The sequence below is a fragment of the Phocoena sinus genome, chromosome 2 (assembly GCF_008692025.1).
Source record: "Phocoena sinus isolate mPhoSin1 chromosome 2, mPhoSin1.pri, whole genome shotgun sequence".
In the NCBI taxonomy this organism is placed as follows: domain Eukaryota; kingdom Metazoa; phylum Chordata; class Mammalia; order Artiodactyla; family Phocoenidae; genus Phocoena; species Phocoena sinus.
This window is the reverse complement of record NC_045764.1, coordinates 95,104,660-95,122,366: the sequence shown is the minus strand read 5'-3', so window position 1 is coordinate 95,122,366 and position 17,707 is coordinate 95,104,660. Positions and strand designations below refer to the sequence as shown.

Here is a 17,707-nt window from a genome sequence, read left to right as displayed (position 1 = left end):
TTCTGTTCATTTTTAATATTTGTTTTTCATTTTACATTTAAGAGAAAAATGCATAAGCCCTCCTTTCCTAAAAAGGCTGTTGCTCCAATTATTACCACTGAGGTTTTTTGCTTTGCCTCCAACTTCCCTAAGTGGTATCAATGGTGTTGACCCCTGACTCTTCCGCTCTGTCCCCAGGAAAACTAATCACAATATATCCAAGCAGACAATGGTTTGTTATGTCATCTTTGGGGCAAGTATGTGTTTAATTGCAAAGCAAAATTTCTTTCCTAAGTCTGAGGAATCTTGAGATTTGTTTCCCGTTCTGGATCTATATTGTTCTTTCTTTAGCTCTTCAGTATTTTTTAACTTTTCCATATCTTTGACTCCATTTCTTTCTCTTTCGTACAGCCTGATCTTTGCTTAACTTCCTAAAATAGAAAAAAAGCCCTTGTTTGTCCCCTTCATCTTTAATGCGGGAAGGAAACAAAAAAAGAATGAAACATGCAGACATCGGTGGTGAAAGGAGAGCTGGCCTTGGGGTTAAAGGAGTTGCTGGTCACTCAGGTCCAGCCCTTGGAATAGCATGGGGCTTGGCCTTGGCAAGCTGATAGAGATCAGCCATGCCTGGTGTTCCTCTTGATGTGTGTTTCAGGCAAGGGGGAAGTTTTTATCTTTCCCACTAAAGACCTGTGGCAGGACTCAGATGTTTACTCTGACTTGGGTCTTCAAGGTCTTTCTTCCATACTCTTCTAAGTAATGGGAAACTCAGTCTTTGTCATTACTTTGATTACCTATTCCTTCTCGGTTCTTTTCTCTCCAGAATCTGACCCTGGTAGTAGAGAAATCTGTCTCCTTCTGTTGGGGTGCCAGAAGACAAGAGTAAATATTGCTCCTTCCCCTCTCTAAAGAGAGAACTTCATTGCCCCGGCACCACCTAACTCTCGAATTCTCCTGGTCTCTATCTCCAAATGCTCCCCTCTTATTCTGGATTTGGAAGATACATACATATTGGTTGTAGAATTGGTTGTAGAAAAGTCTAGGTGGGGATCTTTAGGATGAAAGGTGATGGGAGCACTCTGGCATATTTGTTCCCACTCAGAAGCATGAAAGCAGAAATAGAGTCACATTCTTGACCACGGCGGGATGTTCATGTGTTCAGTGAAAACTTCCCTGTCTCCATCATCCCCAAGATAGATAACTTGGTCTGTGTCATCCAGAGTTTCCTTTCTCAGCTCTGTCTCCTTTTCTAGGTGCTCTTCCTGTTCCTCCAATGGAAGTGTTTCCTAAGGACTAAGCTCTCTTGATATATCTCCTGTGGAATCATCTATTCTCAGAATTCTCATATTTTACTTCATTTCATGTGACTTTTTATGTCTGTTATCTCTCACTTTGAATTCCAGTCCCACATTTCCAAATGACTTATGTGTACGTGGACAGTACACTGTCAACAGAAACTCAGCATGTCTAAGGTAGAACTCTGCAATTTTTCCTCATGTTGTCCTCCTCCCACACCCTTAATTTATCAAGGGCACCACCATATTTTTAGGCTTCCAACTTCAAAACTTTAGTCTCTTTCCCTTAACTCCCACTTATCCATTCATTAACTTAATCTTGTATATCATTTCATTAAAATCACTTTCATATATGTTCTTATATTTATTTTTAAAATACCTTTTAAAGACTTTTTTCTTATTTTAAAAGCTATTTTCAGGTATGGTACAGGAAACAACAAAACTGAAAAGTGCAGAAAAGTGCAAAGAAGAAAATGATGTCATCTATGCTTATACCATTCAGAGATAATTGCTATTTATGCATTGTCAGTCTTGGTTTCCATACAGTGTTGATCTATATGTACATATAGTAAAAACAAGGATTCATATTGTATTGTTTGCATTTACTATATTATTAGCAAGAAATTATAAACATTGTTAATGTTACTAAATAATTCTTGTTTGCTGCATGGCTTTCAATCAGGTAGATATATCACAATTTATGTCTGTCTAAAGCTGTGCATTTATTATCATTTCCTTTGCTATCAAAATAATTTCACATGAACCAATAAGACACGCAGCAAACTAACAGATTTTACTACGTACAAATGGAAACTGTAATATGGCTAATGACATGAATAAAATTAAAACAAAATGATAAACTGGGATAAAATATAAATAACCTGTAAAACAGAAGAGAGACAATAAACCTATAGAGTGTGCCTTCAAATTAGTTTGAAAAAGGACAACAATGCAGTATAAAAAGGGAAAACTACTATAGAAGATAACTCAAAAAGAGGAAACAAATGATCAATAAACAAGAAAACAGGATATATGAAAAAGGGTGTCTCCTTGTTTTAAATTGCACTAATGCTTTATAACAATTCAAATTATAAAAGTAATATATGTTCATCTTAAAATATTTAGTTAATACAAAGATGCATGAAAGTTGTATCTGAAATCTAAATAGCCAGAGATGATCACTGCTAATATTTTGTTTGTCTTCTCTATATTTATCTAATAATTAAAACAAGATCCATTGTTTCTCTTCAAAACCATTCCTTTGACTATTCTAAATATTTTCTGTAGTTATAACTATAGCAACAAAATAGAATATAAAAGAGAAACTTGAAGAGCAGATTTAAAAATTATAAATTAATGATGACTGGAAAAAATAAAGGAGCATTAGTAAAATGACTGTCACATAAAGTAGAGTTTAGGACAAGAAATAAAAGCATTAAACAAAATTTAAAATTATTTTCTTTTGAAAAAGACACAATCTGCATGACATCATCTCTAATATCTAAAATCACTTTCACTTACTTATCCTTATTTGCTTAACTGACTATTTCTCATTACAACTGCTCCTATTTTTAAGATATTCCAATTCATCAAGAGTGATACTAAGCGCACACTTTTCAGAAAAGGTACTTTTTGATGACTCTCTCTTCATCAAGAGTCATATCTTGCTAACCACTCCTTCTTCTCCTTCATATCTTGCTAACCATTCCTTTTTATCCTTCCTAGATTTATCTTCCTCTACCCATCCTTTAAACTTTGGGCTTTTGTACACTCAAACCTAGATTTTGTTCTGTTTCTATTCTATCCTCTCTCCCTGGGTGATGTGAACCACATCTAGTTTATTAACCAGTATATTTTACTTTCAGATTTTCCTATGTGTACAATCATGTTGTCTGTGAATAAAGACAATTTTGTCTTTTCCTTTGCAATTTGTATGCCTTTTATTTATTTTTAACTTGTCTTATTGCAGCAGCTAGTAGATACAGTACAATGCTGAATACATGTGATAAGAATGGACATTCTTGCCTTCTTCCTGATCTTAGGGAGTGAAAGCAATTATGTTTCATCATTACATATAATGATAGCTACAGATATTTTGTAGATGTTCTTTATCAGGTTGAGAAAGTTCCCTTCTTCTAGTTTATCAGTTTTATTTATTTTTAAAATCACGAATGGTTCTTGAAGTTTGCTTTTTCTCCATATAAGGAGATCTCATATTATGTTTTTCAAGATATTGATATGAAGATAAGAACTGATTAATTTTTGAAAACTGAAGTGATCTCAAATTCCTGAATAAACTCTACTAATTCATAATATATTATCTATTTTATATATTGATGGTTTCAATTTGCTGGTACGTTGTTAAGGCTTTTTGTGTCTAAGTTCATGAGGGATACTGATCTACAGTTTATTTTCTTATAATGTCTATAGTTTTGGTATCAGGTAATACTGACCTCAAAAAATGAGCTGAGAAATACTTCCTTTTCTTCTGCTTTCTGAAGCGTTGGTGTAGATATTTTTTTCCCTAAGTGTCTGGTAGAACTCACCAGTGAAGATCTCTGGGCTTTTAGCTATCTTAGTTTTTGTCTGTTTTGATGTACAATATACAGTACATATCTAATATGAGAAGATTTGTTCCTACGATTTCTTTAATAGATATGGGGCTCTTTAGGGTATCTATTTTTTTCCTGATTAAGTTTTATAACTGTTGGTGGAAATGTAAGTTGGTGCAGCCACTGTGGAAAACAGTATGGAGGTTCCTCAGAAAACTAAAAATGAATTACCAAATGATCCAGCAATCCCATTCCTAGGCATATATCCAGACAAAACTATAATTCAAAAAGATACATGCACCCTTATGTTTATAGCAGCACTATTCACAATAGTCAAGACAGGGAAACAACCTAAATGTCAATCAACAAATGAATGGATAAAGAAGATGTGGTGCATACACACACACACACACACACACACACACACACACACACACAATGGAATACTACTCAGCCATTAAAAAAAAGAAGTAATGCCATTTGCAGCAACATGGATGCAACTAGAGATTATCATACTGAGTGAAGTAACTCAGAAAGAGAAAGACAAATGCCATATGATATCACTTATATGTGGAATCTACAGTATGACACAAATGAACCTATCTATGAAACAGAAACAAAATCATGGACATAGAGAACAGACTGGTGGTTGTCAAGGGGGAGGAAGTTGGGCAAGGGATGGAGTGGGAGGTTAGGGTTAGCAGATATAAGCTTTTGTGTACAGAATGGATAAACAACAAGATCCTACGGTATAGCACAGAGGACTATATTCAATATCTTATGGTAAACCATAATGGAAAAATATATTTTAAAAAATGTATACATATGTATAACTGAATCACTTTGCTGTGCAGCAGTAATTTACACATTATATATCAACTATACTTCAATTTTAAAAAGCTTTATAGTTTGTGCTTTCTAAGATTTTGTCCATTTCATCTAAGTTGTCAAATGTATTGGCATAAACTACTACATAATACTTTCTTATTATCCTTTTAATGTCTTTAAAATCCATGGTGATTCCTCCTGTTTTAATAGCTGATATTGGTAATTTGTGTCTTCTATCATTTTCTTGAACAATCTGACTAGAGCATTTTATCTTTTATCTGAACCAGCTAATTTCACAAATGAGCTATGCTCAAAATTTATTTGACTGTTAAAATGACTTTGAAGGACAGGAAAAGAACACATATTTTAAATGAGGCTTTGTAACAAAAATAACCCAGAAACAAATAATCTCCTTTGCTGAAGAAATATGGCAAATCCACATATATATTTTTGTATACAAATGAATTACTCACAATGGCAAATCTCAGATTCTTCTCACATTAAATCAAAGATAGTATCAATGAAATTGTCACCTCTGAAGTTTCCTATACTTTACCAAAGACACTGTTATTGTGGATCTGGGGTAATAGGAGAGTAATTCAATATCACATTAAACCCAATTCTATTTTGTGTTTTAGACTCTGCCTCTCAACTAACTTTATACATTTACAAATTGAATTTTTTCATCTTGAAGTAAAACTGAAGCAAATATGAATTATGCCAATTATAGTCATACTGGTTAAATAATATGGCATATAATATTTACCTATAGGATTAGCAAAGATAAAAATATTATAATTCTCAATTTTTGTGAGGATAGGGTAAACCTGGAATTCTTGTATATAATCAAGAAGAACATAAATTGCTACAACCTCTTTGCAAGGAATTTCAAAATAGGTAATAAGAGACTCCATGTTTTTCATACTTTCTAATCAATTCTTTCTTTTCTTGGAAATTATTCTGAGGAAAAGGTTAAATACGTGAAAAAATACAAATATGTTCAGAAATGTTCACAGGTCAGTTACTTAACATTTTAAAAGCTAGACATGATGTCCAATGATTGGGGAAAAAACTTAAGCAAATTTTACTAGGTTGAACCATGTCGAATGGCCATTTTTTGTAGGTTAAAAAGATTAAAGGTCAACAATTTCTCCTAGTAGGAGAAACAAATGATGGAATATTAAGGGGCTACTAAATATCACTCATACAGACTGTTTTTAATGATGTGTGTAAATGCTCATACATTGGTACAATATATGGGTTCAAAAATAATATTTTCAGGATGCCTTTGAATATGTATGTGTACAAAGAAACACACACACACACCTGATGTTAGGGAGTGATCTAATCTCATACTTTTACATGTACCTATCCAGTTTTCCCAGCACCACTTATTGAAGAGGCTGTCTTTTCTCCACTGTATATTCTTGCCTCCTTTATCAAACATAAGGTGACCGTATGTGTGTGGGTTTATCTCTGGGCTTTCTATCCTGTTCCACTGATCTATATTTCTGTTTTTGTGCCAGTACCATACTGTCTTGATTACTGTAGCTTTGTAATATAGTCCGAAGTCAGGGAGCCTGATTCCTCCAGCTCCGTTTTTCGTTCTCAAGATTGCTTTGGCTATTTGAGGTCTTTTATGTTTCCATACAAATTGTGAAATCTTTTGTTCTAGTTCTGTGAAAAATGCCAGTGGTAGTTTGATAGGGATTGCATTGAATCTGTAGATTACTTTGGGTAGTAGAGTCATTTTCACAATGTTGATTCTTCCATTCCAAGAACATGGTATATCTCTCCATCTATTTGTATCATCTTTACTTTCTTTCATCAGTGTCTTATAATTTTCTGCATACAGGTCTTTTGTCTCCTTAGGTAGGTTTATTCCTAGGTATTTTATTCTTTTTGTTGCAATGATAAATGGGAGTATTTTCTTAATTTCACTTTCAGATTTTTCATCATTAGTGTATAGGAATGCCAGAGATTTCTGTGCATTAATTTTGTATCCTGCTACTTTACCAAATTCATTGATTAGCTCTAGTAGATTTCTGGTAGCATCTTTAGGATTCTCTACGTAGAGTATCATGTCATCTGCAAACAAGAAGAAGCTTTACTTCTTTTCTGATTTGGATTCTTTTTATTTCTTTTTCTTCTCTGATTGCTGTGGCTAAAACTTCCAAAACTATGTTGAATAAGAGTGGTGAGAGTGGGCAACCTTGTCTCGTTCCTGATCTTAGTGGAAATGCTTTCAGTTTTTCACCATTGAGGACGATGTTGGCTGTGGGTTTGTCATATATGGCCTTTATTATGTTGAGGAAAGTTCCCTCTATGCCTACTTTCTGCAGGGTTTTTTATCATCAATGGGTGTTGAATTTTGTCGAAAGCTTTCTGTGCATCTATTGAGATGATCATATGCTTTTTCTCCTTCAATTTGTGTATCTCCTTCAATTATGGTGTATCATGTTGATTGATTTGCATATATTGAAGAATCCTTGCATTCCTGGAATAAACCCCACTTGATCATGGTGTATGATCCTTTTAATGTGCTGTTGGGTTCTGTTTGCTAGTATTTCGTTGAGGATTTTTGCATCTATGTTCATCAGTGATACTGACCTGTAGTTTTCTTTCTTTGTGACATCTTTGTCTGGTTTTGGTATCAAGGTGATGGTGGCCTCATAGAATGAGTTTGGAAGTGTTTCTCCCTCTGCTCTATTTTGCAAGAGTTTGAGAAGGATAGGTGTTAGCTCTTCTCTAAATGTTTGATAGAATTCGCCTGTGAAGCCATCTGGTCCTGGGCTTTTGTTTGTTGGAAGATATTTAATCAGTTTCAATTTCAGTGCTTGTAATTGGTCTGTTCATATTTTGTATTTCTTCCTGGTTCAGTCTCAGCAGGTTGTGCATTTCTAAGAATTTGTCCATTTCTTCCAGGTTGTCCTTTTATTCCATAGAGTTGCTTGTAGTAATCTCTCATGATCTTTTGTATTTCTGCAGTGTCAGTTGTTACTTCTCCTTTTTCATTTTTAATTCTATTGATTTGAGTCTTCTCCCTTTTTTTCTTGATGAGTCTGGCTAATGGTTTATCAATTTTGTTTATCTTCTCAAAGAACGAGCTTTTAGTTTTATTGATCTTTGCTATCGTTTCCTTCATTTCTTTTTCATTTATTTCTGATCTGATCATTATGATTTCTTTCCTTCTTCTAACTTTGGGGTTTTTTTGTTCTTCTTTCTCTAATTGCTTGAGGTGCAAGGTTAGGTTGTTTATTTGAGATGTTTCCTGTTTCTTAAGGTAGGATTGTATTGCTATAAACTTCCCTCTTAGAACTGCTTTTGCTGCATCCCATAGGGTTTGGGTCGTGTGTCTCCACTGTCATTTGTTTCTAGGTATTTTTTCATTTTCTCTTTGATTTCTTCATTGATCACTTGGTTATTAAGTAGTGTGTTGTTTAGCCTCCATGTGTTTGTATTTTTTACAGATCTTTTCCTGTAATTGATATCTAGTCTCATAGCGTTGTGGTCGGAAAAGACACTTGATACAATTTCAATTTTCTGAAATTTACCAAGGCTTGATTTGTGACCCAAGGTATGATCTATCCTGGAGAATGTTCCATGAACACTTGAGAAAAATGTGTATTCTGTTGTTTTTGGATGGAATGTCCTATAAATATCAATTAAGTCCGTCTTGTTTAATGTATCATTTAAAGCTTCTGTTTCCTTATTTATTTTCATTTTGGATGATCTGTCCATTGGCGAAAGTGGGGTGTTAAAGTTCCCTACTATGATTGTGTTACTGTCGATTTCCCCTTTTATGGCTGTTAGTATTTGCCTTATGTATTGTGGTGCTAGATGGTGTTACTTTTGCAATCAGGAACAGGTTATATTAAATAGACACACAGAAGCTACCATTTTCCCAAATAAAGCAGAAGTACCTGTCTCATAATCTCCAATCTCAAAGAACTTCCATAATTAACTATTCTTGACTTTTTAAAATCAGTTGAAAGGAAAAAGAACAAGTGGAATATATGGAGGGATTTAGTAGTATGTCTGGAAAGGAGGGAATTCATACACTTCCAGTGATTCGAGGTGACAAACCTCCCTCAGGAAACATTTCGACCTCTGCCTCCCAAGGTGCTAACAGACAGTGAGGTGGAGAACACCATGATGAATGCTACAGATAGTCCTAAGTATGCAAGCTGGGCAGGTTTGTGTTAGGGAACAATCTTCCTACAGTACTTTTTCTAGAAATGTTTATCAAATCACTAAGGTACATTTGGAGAAATGGCTAGCTAAGGTTACTTCCCTCACTTGACAGTCAAAGTGATTACACTGGAAAGCTAGTACCCAACTTTAACTGCTAAGAAAAACGAAACGACAGTAAGGAAGAAAGGCTCACTAAATAAAGAGAGAGAAACAACATCCCTTCCATGTAAGGTATTCCATTGTCAGCCTACTTCTGGTTTGTCTATTCTCTTCTCCCAAATGCTTTTAAAAGAGTCAAGAACTACGTCAACTGTAGGTGACTTATGCCCTTTTATTCAGATATTTTCTTCCTCTACATTTTCTGGGCTCACTCAGGAAAGCCAAAGCCAGCTGTATATGGTGTTTTGACACTTGTGTGCTGCTAATGGCCAGAGTCACCATTCCAGTCATTTTAAGATACCTTTAGGCATTGAGATGTATTTTTAGGAAAACTCCACAAAGGATTTGAGTTATTGAATGAAGATTTCTAAAACTTTTATTTAAACAAAACTGCCAAAAATATTTTCAAAACCAAATCTACTTATTTTTGAGCTGGAAACAAATATTTTTGAACCATACAATGCTGGAAGTTTAGAAGAGATTCTAAATGCTGAGTTTACAATATGAGAAAAAGCATCCACTTATTTCTTTTAGGGTAGGTGTAAAGTAGGGGCTACCATTGCTGGCTTTTTGGCACACTGAGAACTAATAACAAAGTCTGTTCCTTGAAAGGAGATTTTTTACACTGGTGAGCCTTAGAGAAAAATAATATTTATATTCAGTTTACGTGGCTTAAGTTTTCCTTCCTTTACTTTCAGCCTTTAAACACAGCAAAACAATCATCTCCTCCTGCAATGGGGGCTGGAGCATGTTAGGACAAGGTGTTTGTATTGGACTTAAATATAGGCTTTTCGCTAGCAGTTAGAAAGTTATGTAAATGATGTCAAAGTCATATATTTAGTTCATTCATGGAGCTTCACTCTTCTCCATTACTTTTCTTTGAAGAACACCCCAAAGGGAGTAAAAACCAGACAAATAAAATCTGATGGGAGAAGGAAGTCTTAACAGTCAAAGTTAAAAGCTGTTGCCTTGAGTGTGACCTGGTGGTAGGAAGACCTGTGTGGGCCAGGGACAGCACAAAGGTGCCTGAAGACAGGTTTCAGAAGAGGAGAGATGAACCACCAAGGCAACGGGTAGGGGCATACTGACAGCCTGAATATTTGCCTAGGGTGTTTGCTGTGGCTGGATCAGAACAAACCCATTCTAGTTACTAAGTAAACTCAGAGGGTGGCAGGGCAAGGGCATCAGCTTGAGATTCAGTTTTGATTTGTTATACAGCAAGATTGTTGGGTGGGAAGACCAGAAATCAAATTCTTATCATGCGAGCCAAGTTACTATGACACTTTGGGGAAAAAAAACCAGAGTGTGGAATCAACCTCTGGGGTTACAATCACAGTATCGTGTTGTCATTCATTTGGCTCTGGGTATACAATACAAAGCATCTGCAACTTAATATTCATTCACTTAGGCCAGAGTTACTCCACGGTCCTTTACTATGCCCAGTCCATAAGGAAGGATTATACATGTTTTAAATCTTGTTCAAGAGAGCACATTTTTAACATTGATATTAAAAACAAATATTTTTGTAATATTAAAAAACAAAAAAGGAAACATCCTCTCATTGTCATTTCACAATCCTTGTTCAAGCATCTTAACAACTTTCATCTCATGAATGTGGGAATGGAAATTATCACGAGAGTGAAAAAGAAGGTACCTTCTGTAGGAAGTTTGCACTCTTCTCTGCTGTCAGATTCCATCTTCTTGGCAATGCACCTGGAGGCTGCTGGGTTCCCTGACTCCTGAATCCCTTTCCTAATCTTTAAGCATGAATTTCTGGCCCAGCAATGCTCTGTTCTCAAGCCTAATATTGACGTCCAGGTTATGACACTATCCTTTGAACTCAGCCCTACTGAGACTTGTATACTTCCCTGTATGGGTCAACTGGACACTAAGCTTGCTCCTAACACATCACCAAGCTTCCTAGGAATGATGGGAGTCACCATGGCTCACTGGCTATTTACAGGGCTATGCCGGGAAGACAGAGGTACTAATGAAGTTCATGATGCCTACGAGTCAGTATTCATGTAAACAGAAGTTAATGCCTCCTCCCACTGCCATCATAATCCTCTTCAACCAGCTAAACAGTCCATGCATACCTCATGATGAGGTGCAGGAGTGAAACAAGAAGAAACAGGACAGTGTACCTGTCCTGAGAAATCTTGCCGCCCCATTCAGAGATGTTCTCCTTGGATGTCTTTAATATTATTTTGGGTCCGGTGGGCTTCTGGCATCCTGTGACACAAAGCACAAATTCATGAATCAGAGGTGCAGGAGAAACTGCATTTACAGCATTTGTATCAGTAGATCAGAAAAATACCAACAATTTTATAAGTCTTACGTATTACCTAGGTGAAGGTAAAACATTATAAGTCACAAGGGTATACAAGTTAATCACTGAAAAGACCTAACTAATAGATAAAAAAATTAAGAATGATAGAAATATCTATTCATCAGAGAGAGAAGTATTATTAACCAATCAAATTTAACTCTAGGTATTCATACCCTCTTCAAAAAAGAACTATCTAGTCACATGATTGTTATACTTGTTCCCATCTCCCAATGAAATATAGTATCTGTGAAGAGACAATAATAGCAACGGTCAATTGAAAAGGAAAAATCTACCTATAACTTAGTAAAACAATTTAAATTTCATAGAAGGAGTTAAACAAAGAGACAGAGAAAGAGAAGTGTATAACAATACACTTTTAATGAATTACCTTAAAGCTGCCCTGAGGTGTGGCCAAGGTAGTGGAGCAGGAAGCCCCTGAGCGTATCTCCTCCAACAGGCACAGCAAAATCACAACTATTAATAGAGCAACTATAGGAGAATGACCTGAACACTAGCAGAAAAGATTTTCCGCAACTAAAGATAAAAGAAGGAACCACAATGAGATGGATAGGAGGGGCAGAGACACAGTATAGTCAGGGCCCATACTCCTCAGTATGTGACCCACAAATGGGAGGATAATCACAGTTGCAGAGGTTCTCCCCATAGAGCTAGGAGTCTGAGGTCCACATCGGGCTCCCCAGCTCAGGAGCTCTGCACAGAGCTTCCAGAATGTCTGATTTTGAAGGCCAGTGGGGCTTGTGTACAGGAGAGCTGGAGGGCTGTAGGAAACAGAGACTCCACTCTCAAAGGACAGGAACAAAATCTCACACGCTCCAAATCCCAGTGCAGAGGCAGTACTTTGAAAGCAGCCTGGATCAGACCCATTGGCTGATATTGGAGAACCTCCCATAGAGGCAGGAGGCAACTGGGATGCCCCCTGGGGACACAGGTACTGTTGGCAGCCCGTTTAGGGAGTTGTCCTACCAAGGACACTGGTGCTGGCAAGCACCATTTTAGAGCCCTCTCTCTAGCCTATTAGCACTGGAAGCATGCCCACCCACCAGTGGGCCAGCACCAGTCCTGGGACTCCCTGGCCAGGCAGCCAGCTGCCCTGGGACCCAGCCTCACCTACCAGTGGGCCAGCACCCGTTCTGGGACCTCCCAGGCTGCACAGCCAGCCATGCCAGACCTGGCCTCACCCACCAGTGGGCCAGCAGCCATTGCACAAGGCAGGGCTTGGCAGCCAAATGGGCCAGAAGTCAGCCCTGTCAACCACTGTACCTGCAGTAGTTGGCCCACCACCCTAGAAAGGCCCATGCATCCCACATAGGAGGCACACCTAAAGCATACAGGTCTGGTGACCAGAGGGGAGCATGTTGTTGGGTCATATAAGACATCTCCTACATAAGGCCACTTCCTCAAGCTCGGGAAACATAACCAACATACCTAATACATAGAAAAAAAAACACAGAGAGTTAGGCAAAACCAAGAGACAGAGGAATATGTTCCAAATGATGGAACAAGACAAAACCTCAGAAAAAGAACTAAACAAAGTAGAGATAAGCAATCTACTTGATAAAGAGTTTAAGGTAGGGCTTCCCTGGTGGTGCAGTGGTTAAGAATCTGCCTGCCAGTGCAGGGGACACAGGTTCGAGCCCTGGTCTGGGATGATCCCATGTGATGTGGAGCAACAAAGCCGTGCACACAACTACTGAGCCTGCACTCTGGAGCCCTCGAGCCACAACTACTGAGCCCACATGCCATGACTACTGAGGCCCATGCACCTAGAGTCCGTGCTCCGCAACAAGAGAGGCCACCACAATGAGAAGCCAGCGCACCGCAACAAAGAGTAGCCCCTGCTCACTGCAACTAGAGAAAGCCCATGCGTAGCAACAAAGACCCAATGCAGCCAAAAATAATTAATTTAAAAAAATGAATTTAAGGTAATAATCATAAAGATGTTCCACAAACTTGGGAGAATGAACACTGAGAATTTTATCAGAGAGTGAGAAACCAAAAAATACACTAGAAAGAATCAACAGTAGACTAGATGATACAGAGGAATGGATCAGTGATCTGGAAGACAGAGTAGTGAAAATCACCCAAGTTGAACAGAAAAAAATAATCAAAAAAATGAAAATAGTTTAAGAGACCCCTGGATCAACATCAAGTGTGCTAACATTCACATTATAGGGGTCCCAGAAAGTGATGACAGAGAAAAAAAAGCAGATAATTTATTTTAAGAAATAATAGCTGAAAACTTCCCTAACCTGGGAAAGGAAACAGACATCCAGGTCCAGGAAGCACAGAGTGCCAAAAGAGATGAACTCAAAGAGGGCCACAAGATACATTATAATTAAAATAGTAAAAATGAAAGATAAAGAGAGAATACTAAAAAGCAGCAAGAGGAAAGCAACTAGTTACACACAAGAGAACTTCCATAAGATTCTCAATTGACTTTCAGGGGAAACTAACAGGCCAGAAGGGAGTCGCACAATATATTCAAAGTGATGTAAGAAAAAAATCATATAACCAAGAATACTCTACAAAGCAAACATATCATTCAGGTTTGAAGGAGAGATAAAGAGTTTTACAGACAAGCAAAATCTAAAAGACATCAGCACCACTAAACCAGCATTCAAGAAATGTTAAAGGGACTTCTCTAAGTGGAAAATTAAAGACCACAACTACAAATACAGAAAATTATGAAAGGAAAAAATCTCATTTGTAAAGACAAACATACAATAAAGTATCAATCACTTATAAAGCTGGTAGGAAAATCAAAAGACAAAAGTAATAAAATAATTCATATCCATGATAAGTAGTTAAGGGATACAAAAAGCAAAAAGATGTAAAATATGATGTAAAAACAGTAAGCATCAGGGAGTGGGGAGAATAAAGATGCAGGGTTGTTAGGATGTATTTGTGCTTAAGAGATCATCAATTTAAAATAATCATATACATATACATATATATGTTGTTATATGTGAACTTCCTAATAACTATAAACTGAAAACCTATAAAAGATACACACACAAAAATGAGAAAAAATCCAAGAATAACACTAAAAATAGTCATCAAATCACAGGAAAAGAGAGCAAAAGAAGAAAAGAACAAAAAAAACCCTACAAAAACATCAAGAAAACAATTAACAAAATGGCAGTAAGTACATACCTATCAATTATTACTTTAAATGTAAAAGGACTAAATGCTCCTATCAAAGACATAGGGTGGCTGACTGGATAAAAAATTTTAAAACCCATATATATGCTGCCTACAAGAGACTTATTTCAGACCTAAAGAGACACACAGACTGAAAGTGAGGGGATGGAAAAAGGTATTCCACACAAATGGAAACAAAAAGAAAGCTGAGATAGCAATAAATATATCAGACAAAATAGACTTTAAAACAAAACTGTAATGAGACAAAGAAGAACATTACATAATGATAAAGAGACCAATCCAACAAGAATATATAACAATTGTAAATATATATGATATGCACCCAACATAGGAGCACCTAAATACATAAAGCAAATATTAATAGACATAAAGGAAGAAATTGAAAGTAACACAATAATAGTAGGGTACTTTTAACACTCCCCGTACATCAATGGACAGATCTTCCAGACAGAAAATCAAAGAGGAAACACTGGCCTTAAATGATACATTAGACCAGATAGACTTAATATATATCTATAGAACATTCAATCCAAAAGCAGCAGAACACAAATTTTAAGTGCACATGGGACATTCTCCAGGAGAGATCACATGCTGGGCCACAAAACAAGTCTCAGTAAATTTAGGAAGATTAAAATCATATCAATCATCTTTTCTGACCACCATGCTATGAGACTAGAAATCAACTACCAAAAAGATGCATAAAACACAAACATGTGGAGGCTAACCATATGTTATTAACCAAGTCACCAAAGAAGTCAAAGAGGAAACTAAAAATACACTTGGAATCAAATGAATGGAAACACAACGTTCCATAATCCATGGTACACAGCAAAAGCAGCTCTAAGAGGAAAGTTTAGAGTGATACAAGCCTATCTCAGGAAACAAGAAAAATCTCAAATAAACAAACTAATCTTACATCTAAAGGAACTAGAAAAAGAACAAAACTGAAAGTTAGTAGAAGGAAAAACATTAATAAAGATCAAAGCATAAATAAGTGAAGTAGAGACTAAAAAGCAATAGAAAAGATCAATGAAACTAAGAACTGGTTCTTTGAAAAGATAAACAGAATTTGATAACCTTTAGGCAGACTCATAAAGAAGAAAGAGAGAGGTCCCAAATTATTAAAATCTGAAATGAAAGAGAAGTTACAACCGACACCACAGAAATACAAAGGATCATAAAATATTACTGTGAACAACTATACACCAATAACATGGACAACCTAGAAGAAATGGGTAAATTCCAAGAAACATATACTCTCCCAATATTGAATCAGGAAGAAACAGAAAATATGAACAGGCTAGTTACCAGTAATGAAATTAAATCCATTATTTAAAAAATAAAAGAAAGAAAACTCCCCAAAAACAAAAGTCCAGGACCATATGGCTTCACAGGAGAATTCTACCACATTTAAAATACAGTTAACATCTATCCTTCTCAAATGATTCCAAAAAAGTGAAGAGGAAGGAACACTTTTGAACTCATCCTCTGAGGCTAGCATCACTCTGATTCCAAAACCAGACAAAGACAGCACAAAAACAGAAAATTATAGATTAATATCACTAATGAACATAAATGCAAAAATGCTCAACAAAGTATTAGCAAACTAAATTGAACAATATGTTAAAAGCATCATGCACCATAATCAAGTGGAATTTATTCCAGGGATATAAGTATGGTTCAATAGCTGCAAATCAATCAATGTGATATATCACAACAACAAATTGAATAAAGATAATCATATAATCATCTCAATAGATGCAGAAAAAGCTTTTGCCAAAATTCAATATCAATTTATGATAAAAATTCTCAACAAAGTGGATATAGGGGGAGCATACTTCAATGTATAAAGGGAGCATACTTCAACATAATAAAGGTCATATATGACAAACCCACGGCCAAGGTCATACTCAACAGTGAAAAGCTGAAAGCATTTCCTCTAAGATCAGAACAAGACAAGCATGCCCACTCTCACCACTTATATTCAACATAGTATTGGAAATTCTAGCCACAGCAATCAGACAGAAAAAGAAGTAAAAGGAATACAAATTAGAAAGAAGTAAAACAGTCATTGTTTATAGATGGCGTGGTGCTACATAGAGAAAATCCTAAAGATGCCACCAAAAAACTATGAGAGCTCATCAGTGAATTCAGTAAGGTTGCAGGATATAAAACTGTTATACAAAAATCTGTTGCATTTCTATACACTAGCAACAAACTATCAGAAAGAGAAGTTAAGAAAACAATCTCAGTTACATTTGCATCAAAATGAATAAAACACCTAGTAATAAATCTAACCAAGGAGGTAAAAGACTGATCCTTGGCAAACTTTAAGCATTGATGAAAGAAATTCAAGACAACAAAAACAAATGGAAAGATGTACTGTGTTCATGGATTGGAAGAATATTGTTAAAATGACCATACTCCCTCAAGGCAATCTACAGATTCAACGAAATCCCTGTCAAAATACCAATGGCATTTCTTTCTCACAGAACTAGAATAATTCTAAAATTTATATGAAAACACAAAGACCCTGAATAGCCAGAACAATCATGAGAAAGAAAACAAAGCTGGAGGTATCAAACTCCCTGATTTCAAACTATACTACAAAGCTACAATAATCAAAACAGTATGGTACTGGCACAAAAACAGACATACAGATCAATGGAAGCAAATAGAGACCCCGGAAATAATCCCATGCTTTATATGGTCAATTAATCTATGATAAAGGAGGCAAGACTATGCAGGGAAAAGTGTTATTGGGAAAACTGGACAGTAATATGCAAAAGAATCAAACTGGACTACTTTCTCATACGATATACAAAAATAAATTCAAACTGGATTAAAGACTTAAATGTAAGTGCTGAATCCATAAAACTCCTAGAAGAAAATATAGGCAGCTCACTGTTTGACATCAGTCTTAGCAATATTTTTTTGGATATGTCTCCTCAAGCAAGGGAGACAAAAGCAAAAATAAACAAATGGGACTACAGCAAACTAAAAAGCTCTTGCACAGCAAAGGAAACCATCACTAAAACAAAAAGAGTGCCAACTGAATGGGAGAAGATATCTGCAAATGATATGTTTAATAAGAGTTTAATATCCAAAATATACAAAGAACTCATATAACTCAACTTAAAAAAATAAACAACCCAATTAAAAAATGGGCAGAGGGGCTGAATAGTTAC

The 17,707-nt window shown here is 36.1% G+C and overlaps 1 long non-coding RNA gene across 1 annotated transcript in view; it reads right to left on the bottom strand.

Moving 5' to 3' along the window:
• Window positions 1-11,151: 11,151 nt before the first annotated feature.
• LOC116749252 overlaps window positions 11,152-17,707 on the bottom strand; it is a 236,051-nt gene continuing 229,495 nt past the window's right edge. The window contains exon 3 of the long non-coding RNA XR_004348549.1: window positions 11,152-11,239. This is a non-coding gene — a long non-coding RNA (uncharacterized LOC116749252). The remainder of the gene's footprint in view (window positions 11,240-17,707) is intronic.